This window comes from Patagioenas fasciata, chromosome 6 (genome assembly GCF_037038585.1).
Source record: "Patagioenas fasciata isolate bPatFas1 chromosome 6, bPatFas1.hap1, whole genome shotgun sequence".
Lineage (NCBI taxonomy): Eukaryota > Metazoa > Chordata > Aves > Columbiformes > Columbidae > Patagioenas > Patagioenas fasciata.
Genome location: NC_092525.1, coordinates 6,697,130 through 6,707,502, shown reverse-complemented (window position 1 = coordinate 6,707,502; position 10,373 = coordinate 6,697,130). Strand labels below are relative to the sequence as shown.

Sequence of the window (10,373 nt, the reverse complement as noted above, 5' to 3'; positions counted from 1 at the left end):
ATAAGAGCAGGAACTACAACAAGTAATGCAAGTCCTATGTAACGCTATACAAAAGGCTAGATTACAAATTGCACAAGAAAAAATTCAGAAAACTGCTCCATGGAAATATTTGGGGTGGCAAATAACAGAACAAGAAATCATTCCTTAGCCAGTACCTCTTAAATTCCATAATATCATGACCTTAAATGACTTACAAAATTGCTAGGAGCCATAAATTGGCTCCGACCTATTTTGGGCATTGCCACAGAGGAACTGTGTCTACTTTTTACACTTTTGAAAGGAGACCTGAATTTATTGTCTACTCAGGTATTGGATGACAAAGCTCAGCAGGCCATATAGAAAGTATTCGATGCTGTTGAACAAAAATAGGGATGGGGACGCAATTTGCAGCTGCCAGTTTGGCTGGCACTCATAGCCAATACCGTCCAACCGTTTGCAGTACCGTTTCAATGGGACAAGTCATTAAGTGATTCTTTAAGAGTTGGAATGGGTTTTTCTAGCTCACACACCAATGAAAACAGTTTGGATAATAAAAGAAATGTATGCAAACCCAATAATTAAAGGCAGAGAATGTTTATGTGCTATGTATGGGACAGACTTTGAATGTATATTTATTCCTACAACAAAGGAGAATTTGCAATGGTAATTAACTGAAGATGTGAATTTCCAGATTGCATTGGCAACATATGCAGGGAACATATCAGTTTATTACCCCCAACATAAACTGTGGGCTGAAATTGGTAATTTACCGTTGTAGGGCAAATGCTGCTGTCAGCAACGACCAGTAAGTGACAAGACTGTATTTACTGATGCCTTTGGTCGCTCACGTAAAGTTGTAATTATGTGGCTAAACTCAGATACCCAGTGTTCCAAACACAAGGTAGAAAAAGGAGACCAAGGGTCAAACAAGTTCTTGAGCTGACAGCTGTTAGGATCGCTTTTGAGTGTTCTGTAATGAGCCTTTGAATGTTGTAACTGACTCATATTATGCAGCTGGCATACTTAACCGCCTGGAAGCTTCTTTTCTGAAGGAAGAGGATAATCCTCTTTTGATGGCTGAATTGAGAATGCTATGGTTCCTAATAAATCATAGACGTCATGGTTTTTATGCAGCGCACATCCGCTCTCGCGCTGCCCTTCCAGGACCTCTTGCGGAAGGCAATAGGAGGGCCGATGCACGAGCTGTGCCGCTTACTGTGCCTAAAGCCTTGGAGCAAGCTAAATTATCACGTAAACTCTTTCACCAGAATGCAAAGTCGTTAAAACGACAATTTCAAATTACAACGGATCAGGCCAGGAGCGTTCTTATGTCCTGCCCTGATTGCCAACAGTCGGCACCCGTGCCATCCAAAGAGGGTGTTAATCCAGGAGGGATTACTGACAAGTACGGCCAGCTGATGTAACGCGTTGTTCTGAAGTGGGTAAATACGTAAGTGTTTCTGTAGACGCTCATTCCAGATTTCTCGTTGCGGCTGCACGCACTGGTGAAAGAGCACGGGACGTCTGTAAACAGTGGTTGGCGTGTTTTGCTGTTTCAGGAGTTCCAGGATATGTAAAACCAGAGGAAAGCGGAACGCACGCTGGATTAGAGGAGCGATCCCCCGAGTGCCCAGCGCGCCGTAATAAAAGTGCCTGCTTTTTAACACTTTCAAAACAGTGTTAGAGAGTCTGTTTGCCGACTTTTCGGTATCGTTTTCTGGCGACGAGGATGGGATAATCTGCCTGACCTCCCGTGGACCCCAGGATCTCTGGGACCTTGTGCCGGCACCGGGGAATTCCCGGAAGGGATCACGGATCCTCGGGCCAGCTCGAGACGTGGGTAAAACCCCATCAATGAGATAAGGCACTTTCATAGTCTGGTTTGTTTGCAGGCTGCCTGCGCGAGACGTGGGCGACACCAGCGCATTGGGTCTGCGCATTTTGGTAAATTGGGTAAATTAAAAAGAAATAAAAAACTAAAGAGGAAAATGAGAAAACAATAAATAAAAGAGAAAAACAAGGGAACAGTAATTTGATAAAGGTACCTTTAGTGATTTTGCTGTTTGTGCCTTAGCAATTGTATAATTGTTTGTGTCTTTAGTGATTTGTTGTTACTTGTGTCTTGGGTGATTTTATAGTCCAATACTTACGGTTAACCAATTGTTTGTTATTGTGATTGTGAAATAGGTAGTGGACAAGGGACAGGAGGGATTCGAAAGAAGTCCCCCCCGGCTGTATTTTGTGACATTGGAAAAGGATCGTTTGACTCCCTGGGGAAAGCTACCAGGGGGAATCTGATTGAATATTGTAATTAATGGTGGCCACTGTAAAGAATATTAATATGCTGCACAGGTCTGGGTGGGTATACCTTGAGATGTGTAGTATAGCAATGCACTACATGTAATATATAGTAAGATATATGTTTTAAATCATATATTGTCTATTATATAATGCATATTACACAATACAAAATGTTACATACGCATTGTATTTGAAAAAGGACAATCAGGGAAAGAAATTGAAACCAGTAAAAGGTTTGTTGACGAACAGATATTGGTGTAGAATACACAGAGAACATTAGATCAGGATTGTCCCTTGGTGAATGCAGGGTGGCATCCTGATGTCCTTATATCGGGGGACAGGCTGAATTGGTATGGACAGTGCATTTTATACGGGATTGGACACGCTGTGCCTAAAGCTGTAAATACGCCAAAGCCTTCTGAGATAAAACAGGATCGTCTGTGCCTCATTTGCTACACCCCTTTACCTGTTTCCCAAATTGATTTAGACTTTATTTAAAAATAGACATGGCTGCTGTCTTTTCTACAGTTCAGGTAGGACGGGCTCCAATATCTCTATGAATTACAATACATGACAAAAATTAAAGGGGGAAAGCTTTATTTTTACAATGGTAAATAAAGATTAAATCAAGTCTGCTAGCCCATTATCTCTAAGCGTTCTGGGGTTTATTTTGCGAGGTTCCCGCGAAACGCGGCACGACCGCTCGCCCGGGGCTGCCGCGGCGGTCTCAGTGCTGCCGCCCTGTGGCGAAACTCGGGTACTGCAGCGCACGGCCGGGGGAAGAGGCGCCGTTTGACCCGAAGCGGTCAGAAGTGCCAGAAACCAACGTCAGAACCGGCAGGAGCTGCGTCTTCGCAGTTCTGTCAGCATTGATCTTAGGACTCTGATTTTGATGCTAGTCGTTTTTACTTACATTACGCTACAGTGTTCTGTTTGGTACCGCTAGTGGGTAACAAATAATTGTGCTGTACCACAACACGAGATGATAATATTTCGTAGATTTATACTGCCAAAGAGTTTGCAAGTATATTGAAAAGGGGGGAATTCAAGAGAAGCTACCAAGTTAATGTATACTGCGATGAAGTTATAGAAGATGTACCCTTCATTAACCGGTTCACGTGAGGTAAATGCTTTCTGACCGCCTGCACGATGAGGGGATGTTTTTCACCTTTTAGATCCTTCTGCACGACAAGAGGGAGACAGAAGATTTAATAACACATTGTTTAGAAGCTGAGAGCTTAGTTTATATTTAACTAATAGATGTGTTGTGAGTGAGAAACTAAACATTTATAACTAACTTCATCAATTATTTCTTAGGCTAGATATATTGTATGTTTAAAATTTAAAACAATTGTAATTAATGTGTAGCAGCTGTGTGACTATAAGCAATGCAAGAGTATCCAGTCGTGGGCGCACTTACAGAGGACGACCCCCAGAGCTCCCCAGTGCAGATGAAAGGAACATTGCCTGCTTAACGGTGTAATTGACTCTGCTGTCAAGCTTATTTCTCCGTTTCAGTACGAGCCCATCCCGTGGCCTCACAGGGCTGTGTCCTGTGGGGGTGCTGTGGGGAAGGGGCGAGATGCTTTCCTGCACCGCTGGATGTGTTTGCTTTTATGCTGAGCGTGTCCTAAACGGTGTCAGTTTGTCTTAATGCTGTCTGGCGTTGCTGCAGTTGCTCTGGTTTTTTGAGGATGCCTTGTGTTTTGAGGTGGCCCGTTTCCCTCGAATCCTCCGTTAGCTCAGCTGCTCTCCTGTCCCTTCTTCTGACTAATTCCTCTGCTTTCTCCTGCTCTATTTTTTTCAGAGGCTGAACTCTAATTTGGAATTTCTGTGTTTCTGAGGGGGAGCTGTGAACGCCCGATGCTCAGCAGACCCCCCAGCCCAGGCGGGGAATGGAACCTGGGGAGCAGCGCCCGGGTGGGAGACGCGGCGCCGTCCTCCGTCCCCAGCGTGCGGCAGAGGAGCAGGAGGCAACAGCCGGCCGGGGGCAGATGCCGGGTGCGTCCCCAGCTCGCCAGAGCTCCCCCCGAGCCTCCTCCCGCGGCCCCGCTCGCCCCGTGCAGCCGCCCCCAGCTCCGGCAGCTCCTGCGAGCCCGTCCCGTGTTCCTGGGCCGCTCCCTAGCCCCGTCGTGAAGGCAGCAAGCCGGCCCTCGGCACCTCTCCGGTGGCCCCTGCGGAAGGAGCAGGCTGGGGCAGGGATGAGCTACGGTGCTAACGGCCGCTGCTTCTTCTCTCCCTCTCCCAGAGGCCGCGCTGAGGATGTGGCCGTTCGCTCCCAGCCCGGGGGATGCCGTTGGCTGCGCCCGCCTCGGGCTGGCGAGGCTCGTCTGGCAGCGTGGCGGGAGAAGGGACAGGGGAGCACGTCCCGTGCGTGGACGGGGGCTGCTGCTGCTGGAGGCAGAGAGGTTGGGGAGAGGTTAAGAGGAAGAAATGCGGGGCCGTCGGCCCTACGTCCGCTTCCTGCGGCGGGCGAGAGAGCGAGCCCCTCTCTCCGGGTGGCGAAGGCTCCCTCTGCGCGGCGTGCGGCGGGCCGGGGGCCAACGTGCGCGGCAGGGTCCGTGCGCGTATCCTGGAGCGGGACGGCTGCCTGGCGAGCGAGCCAGCGAGGCTCCATGTCCCCGAAGCCTCGTCTCGTAGGAGCCCTGACACCCCACCGTGTTCTCCTAGGCTGAGGACGGCCGAGCGCCCCGAGTTACCGGAGAGGAAGGGAGGAGAGAAGGAGACGGGAGCGTCTGAGCTGTTAGAAGCCTCCTGGCAGCCACCGAAAGCGAGAGCCGCTGTGAGTCCCTGGCCCTCGGGGCCTCGTCCCCCACTTGCACGTCCTAGTGCCTCCCTGCCCCTCCTTGGTGGTGGTTTTGGTTTATTATTATTATTTTAAAATTTTGCTTCCCTATACCTCTCCTTTTCTCTCTATTTTTGTGTCCTGCTCCATCTTCTATAGCTGTTTTTCCCTTTTCCATATCTTTGTCTTGATCTGCATAGTCTCTTTTTTTCCCCACAGTTTCTCTGGCCTGTTCCCTGCTGTTCTTTTCTTCTCAGTACCTGTACGTGCAGCTCTTATCTCCCACCTTCCTATCTCTCTTCTTCCTGCCTTGCCCTTCTCTCTCTATTCGTTTGTCTCGCTCACTGTTGCTGGCGTTTTTTGTTCAGCATCTCGGCGTTCCATTCCTCCTTCCTGTTCATCTCTTATTCTTTCTGACCTTTAATGCTGCTCCCTGTCCCATTGTTTCTCGCTGTATCCCTGTGTCCTGCTCCCTACCCACAGTTATATTCTTCCCTGTCCTGTTGGCCATCCCAGGTTTCTTCCTCCATCTCCATCCTCGCCCCATCTCTTGGTCCTGCTCCCTACCCAGCCCGGTTCCTGTTTCTCTGCCCTTCTCCTTGTCTTACTCCTGGTTTCTCTGTCCTCTTCCCTCTTTGTTTTTGTTTCTCTGTCGCTCTGCCCTGCTCCCTGTCACTGCGTTTCCTCCTTCCTGTCTCTGTCCCGCAGCCCGGCGCCCACTTCTCCTTTGTCTGTCTCTCCCACTGCCCATTCTAGGATTTTTCCCACCGTCTCTGTCTCCTGCTCCTTGTCTCTCATTTTGGCCTCTTCTTCCCTTTGCCCTGCTCCCTGGCCCTTTTGCCCCTCTCTCTGTGTCACCTTGTCTTGCTCCCTGTCGCTATCTTTCTCTGGCAAGCTTACCCTCCTTTTCAAAGGAATCACAAAATCACTTTGTTGGAAAAGATAACTGCAATTTAAAATATCTTTACCCTTTGAAGAAACAGCCTGGAAAAGATAATTTTTGTTTTTTTCCAGTGGGGCGGTTCACGAGGACGGATGGGCTGCTGGGCTCTTCAATGACAGCATCCAGGGCGAGGAAGGAAATCTTGGCTATACTTGGGTGATATCTGTGTCTGTGTTCTGTGTGTATCTGGGAAAATGTGTTCTAGGGAACTCAGACTGCCAATGAGTCAAAAATGGCCTGGTTATCCAAAAAACGCAAACGCTCCAGTGGCCGTATCAACAGCTGTACTGAAGATGGTGCAAAATACTTTTTTCTCCACTCAACTGTAGCCTTCACAAGAAAAAAGGAAGTGTCAGGTTCCTCTCCAGCTTTGTTCTGAAGGGCTTTTCCTCTTTCAGCTGGATGTCTGCTGCCACCGTTTCACCGCGGTTGCCCCGTCTTCTGCTACAGAAGTACCAGACAGACAGAAGGAATCCAGAGCGGTCTGCCCGTACAAGGTACGGCTAGGACGCGTGTCTGCACTTTTCCTGAGGTACTTGTAGAGTGGACTTTAAAGTTAACATTAAGAATGCACCGACTCTCCTTCTATATTTTTAATACGAAATATTTTACCAGGAGTACTAAAAATAAGGTCTGTTCTGGAGCACGGTACACCTGTGCAGAGCTCACCTCCCTCTGGTTATTTTCTCTTCCTGAAAGCGTAATCTTCTGTTTCTGTGGGCTTACTATTGAATGATACTATGGAAATGATTTTGTACTAAAAGAGGAAAGGAGGTGTTTGTAAGAGTTCAGATGTCCAGAAGAAACAACCTGATTCAATGACAAATGCTTTGTTCTTTTTCACTCAATAGGTTTTTAAAATATCTTAGAATAGTACTCAAAAAGCTGACAGAGATACAGGCACCTGGGCAAATCGGTTTTGTTCTGCGTGTTTGCCAGGTGATCCCAAGAAGCACTTTCAGCCTCGTAACTGGTGGCGGTGAATCCATGTGTGGTTTGGATGAGTTATTGTTTCAATAGTGACTTTTTTCTCTTAACCTACAGTGTGTAGTTCTGACTTCAGTTGGTAAGAAATCTTCCAAAACGGCAGCATTCCTCATTCCAAGAAGCTGCATTTTATGAACCTGCCCTCCGAGTGGATCTTCCCAGGTGATGTAGTGGGCAGTGGCCTCATCAACAACAGGACTGTTCATTTTCTTTGAAACAACCAACCAAAGTCCATTTCCTTCCGCAGAGCCCAGCACAGCAGGCCTGGCAAAGGTTGGTGGCACCGCTGGGCTTTGGGTTCCCGGTTGCGACAGTCGAGCTGTCACGGTCACAGAAACGTGTTCCCCTGTGTGCTGCAGTGCAGCCAAAAGTGTTCGTGAGTCTGACGCTCCTTTTTCGTAGCCTTATGCTGCACTGCAGGAATGGGGATATTTATTTATTTTTTAAAGTAAACCCATGTCTTCTATCTCACTGATTTTCCTATCAATGAAACTTAAAGCAAATAAAATGGTCTAATTTACATGTTGACTTCCATAGTTAAGAGTAATTGTTGAGTAGGTGCAGCATATAATTTATTAGGTGTACTTAAGCAGATGGGTATTTGTTCTAAAAACTGAAAAAGAGAGGCAACTGGATGCTATGAGTGTTTCCCCAATATTTGACAGCGTGCTCTGACGTACTTTGTTTCTGTCTGGCTCTCAGTGGCGCTTTTCCCTGGCAGGTCGGGGTGTCCCTCGTGCTTGAGCCGTGCAGCTGGCCACGTGTCACTGCTCATCGTGCCACACGCCAAGTGTGAATCGATAGCTCTGTCTAAATATACATAAATGTAATAATATGATTGTAACAATATGCCAACATCTGCAAGTCTAGAAAGATATTTGTGTCCAAAGAGAAGGCTAAACAGGTGCGTAAGTATAAATGGATATTCTAGATAATAAGTGGTGATATATATAAGCATAAACAGATATTCTGTATAAGTTTAAGCAGATATATACATGTAAATGCATACGCAAGTGTGTAGATGCCTAAGTAGATATATATTACAGTGGAAATAGATGATATATATGAATCAAATATATTCCCTAAATACATACGTATGTGTAAAAAGAGACATAGGAGTCAATGTCAGTGATGTACAAGGTTTTTAAAATGCAAAGAAATTCTGTTTATAGAAAGGATTAAAAAACTCATCCTTACCCGGAAATGTCTCTGGCGGGTGCACTTGAGGGAAAGGCCTGAGCTGCCCCCAGGGAGCGGAACGGCACCCGCACCTGGTCAGCGGTGGGAGCAGGGGCTGGGGGGCTCTGTGTGCGAGCCAGACGCTTCGTTCCATAACTGCGGCAGCCGGGGAGCTGCTGCGAGCTCTCTGCTGAATGACTGACTGTGTGGTGATGGTTTTGACTACTCACAGGGCACTGGGCGAGCCCAATTTAGTTTTCTTGTAATCTAACTTAAGTAAAAGCGTACTGAATAGAATTAATCACCCGACTTACAAGGCTGTGTGTCGTCTTTGTGTTTGTGTGTTTTTTTTTTTTTTTTTTTTTTTTGAATACGCTCTCTGCTTCATGTTGCTGGGAAAACCGTGTGCTGTAAAGTTCTGCTCATATTTACCAAAAGCAGCTGCAGGTTACACTGGACATCTGTGAGATCAGGTGTGGTTTGTACTTCGCAGGGAAAGAAACAGAAAACAGGAAAAGAAATAGAACGAGAATTAATAGAAGTAGAAATAATAGAAATAGATGGGGTCGAATAGAAACAGAACAGAGCAGAGCGTCGTGCCGGATATGCAAATCTCCTCGGGGCTTGGGCAGGGAGGTGAGTAGGCGGGGAGAATGCAAATTGAGATTCGAAGCCTGCAAATCAGATTGCGAGAGATAAGAGGAGGGGCGGGGCGCGTGGGAACGACAGGCGGGGCGAGGATGGGGCGGAGAAATGCAAATCAGAGGCGTGGCTACGCAAATAGGGCACTAGAGAGCTCGAACGGGCCGCCGGGAGGTTCCGCCGAGGAGGGTTCTCTGGGTGGGGTGGTTCTCTAGAGCGGATTCTCTGTTCCGCGTTGTCCCGGGTGACTCGTTTGCTGTGGGTGATCCCGGGTGGTCACCCCGGTGCAGGTCACCCCCGCACGCACGCGGACGTTCAGCCCCGGTTCCGCGCATGCGCGGTGGCGCCCCGGTGCTCCCGCGGTGCACCGCCCGCCGGGTGTCGCTGGTGCTGCCGCCCGGTGGCCACAGCGCGGTACTGCAGCCCGGCGCGGGGAGTGCGGCATCGGGCTCAAACCAGAGCTCAAGCCCTGCGCTTGTGGGACGGCCTAGTAGAGCTGGGCTTCGGTTTGGAGGAGTTTTAATGCACGTGTTAAATTCCAGAGGAAAACTTTGTCTAGTCAGTTAATTGATACGGTTTTAGTGGCATGTTTTACATGTTAATATACAAAGCAGGGTTACAGTGTTCTGTAACATGCATAGGAGGACGTATATTTAAGACAATTCTAGATGTAAACAAGCATTATGGTTCTTATTGGGATATTTTGGCATCTAAACTCTTAAATGGGGGAAAACGTGTGAAGCTCCTGCTAGAACCGCTGCAGGGTGGTGAAGAATGAATGTGGGACAGATCACATTTAGATGCTTCACTCCTGTCACTTTCAGTCCATAAAGAAGCCAAATAACATGTTTGTGATTTATAAACGTTACTTTAATGTTCATGGTTTTTGCAGGTCACACATCCCAGGGTCTCAGCTGCTGCAGTTCACATAATGTACAGTGAACAGGAGGCGCTGGGTGTCCCCAAAGCGTGCTTCAAATCTGTAGGGTACTCTTACCTGGAACCCTCATTTGACATTTACCGTCTTTGGTTTTCTGAGTGTATTCAACTAAGTAGTAGTTTATTTTTAATGCATCATATTCAATTTATGTTAAAACACTTTCTTTCTAATCTGTGAAAGTATGCAACGTGACTCAATATGTTTGAATTGTAATTATTTGCCAGGTGACACGTAGTGGAAATAATCTTTATTATGATAGTGATGTTTTTCTCAAGGATTTTGCTAAGAAAAGCGAATTTCTCAGATTAAATGGGTAGAAGTCAGCCAATACCTTTTTCAAAGAATGTGAGTTTGTCTCTACCTCTGTGACTAGTTGGAAGTATTCGGGTGTACATAATGTATACATTAAAAACAAATAAAGGCATCACTGATGTTCTGTTGTTGTGTATGGGTGTTTTTTCCTGTTGCTTCATAGTGGTCCAGACAAACTAAACAGAACACAACAGCAGAGTATGAGTCAGTGCACCTGGAGCTGGATCGTGTCATCTTGATCTTTATCACAAGAGACGTGTGATTCAATCACACTAAAAGAATATTACCAAATTGATATATGTCCA

At 47.1% G+C, this 10,373-nt stretch overlaps 1 long non-coding RNA gene across 1 annotated transcript; it reads left to right on the top strand.

The window, feature by feature from the left end:
* Nucleotides 1-4,961: 4,961 nt before the first annotated feature.
* On the top strand, nt 4,962-8,317 carry LOC139828194 (uncharacterized). Its single transcript, XR_011739560.1, has 3 exons — nt 4,962-5,062; nt 6,080-6,505; nt 7,053-8,317. It is a non-coding gene; the product is annotated as an uncharacterized lncRNA (long non-coding RNA).
* The last annotated feature ends 2,056 nt before the right edge of the window (nt 8,318-10,373 follow it).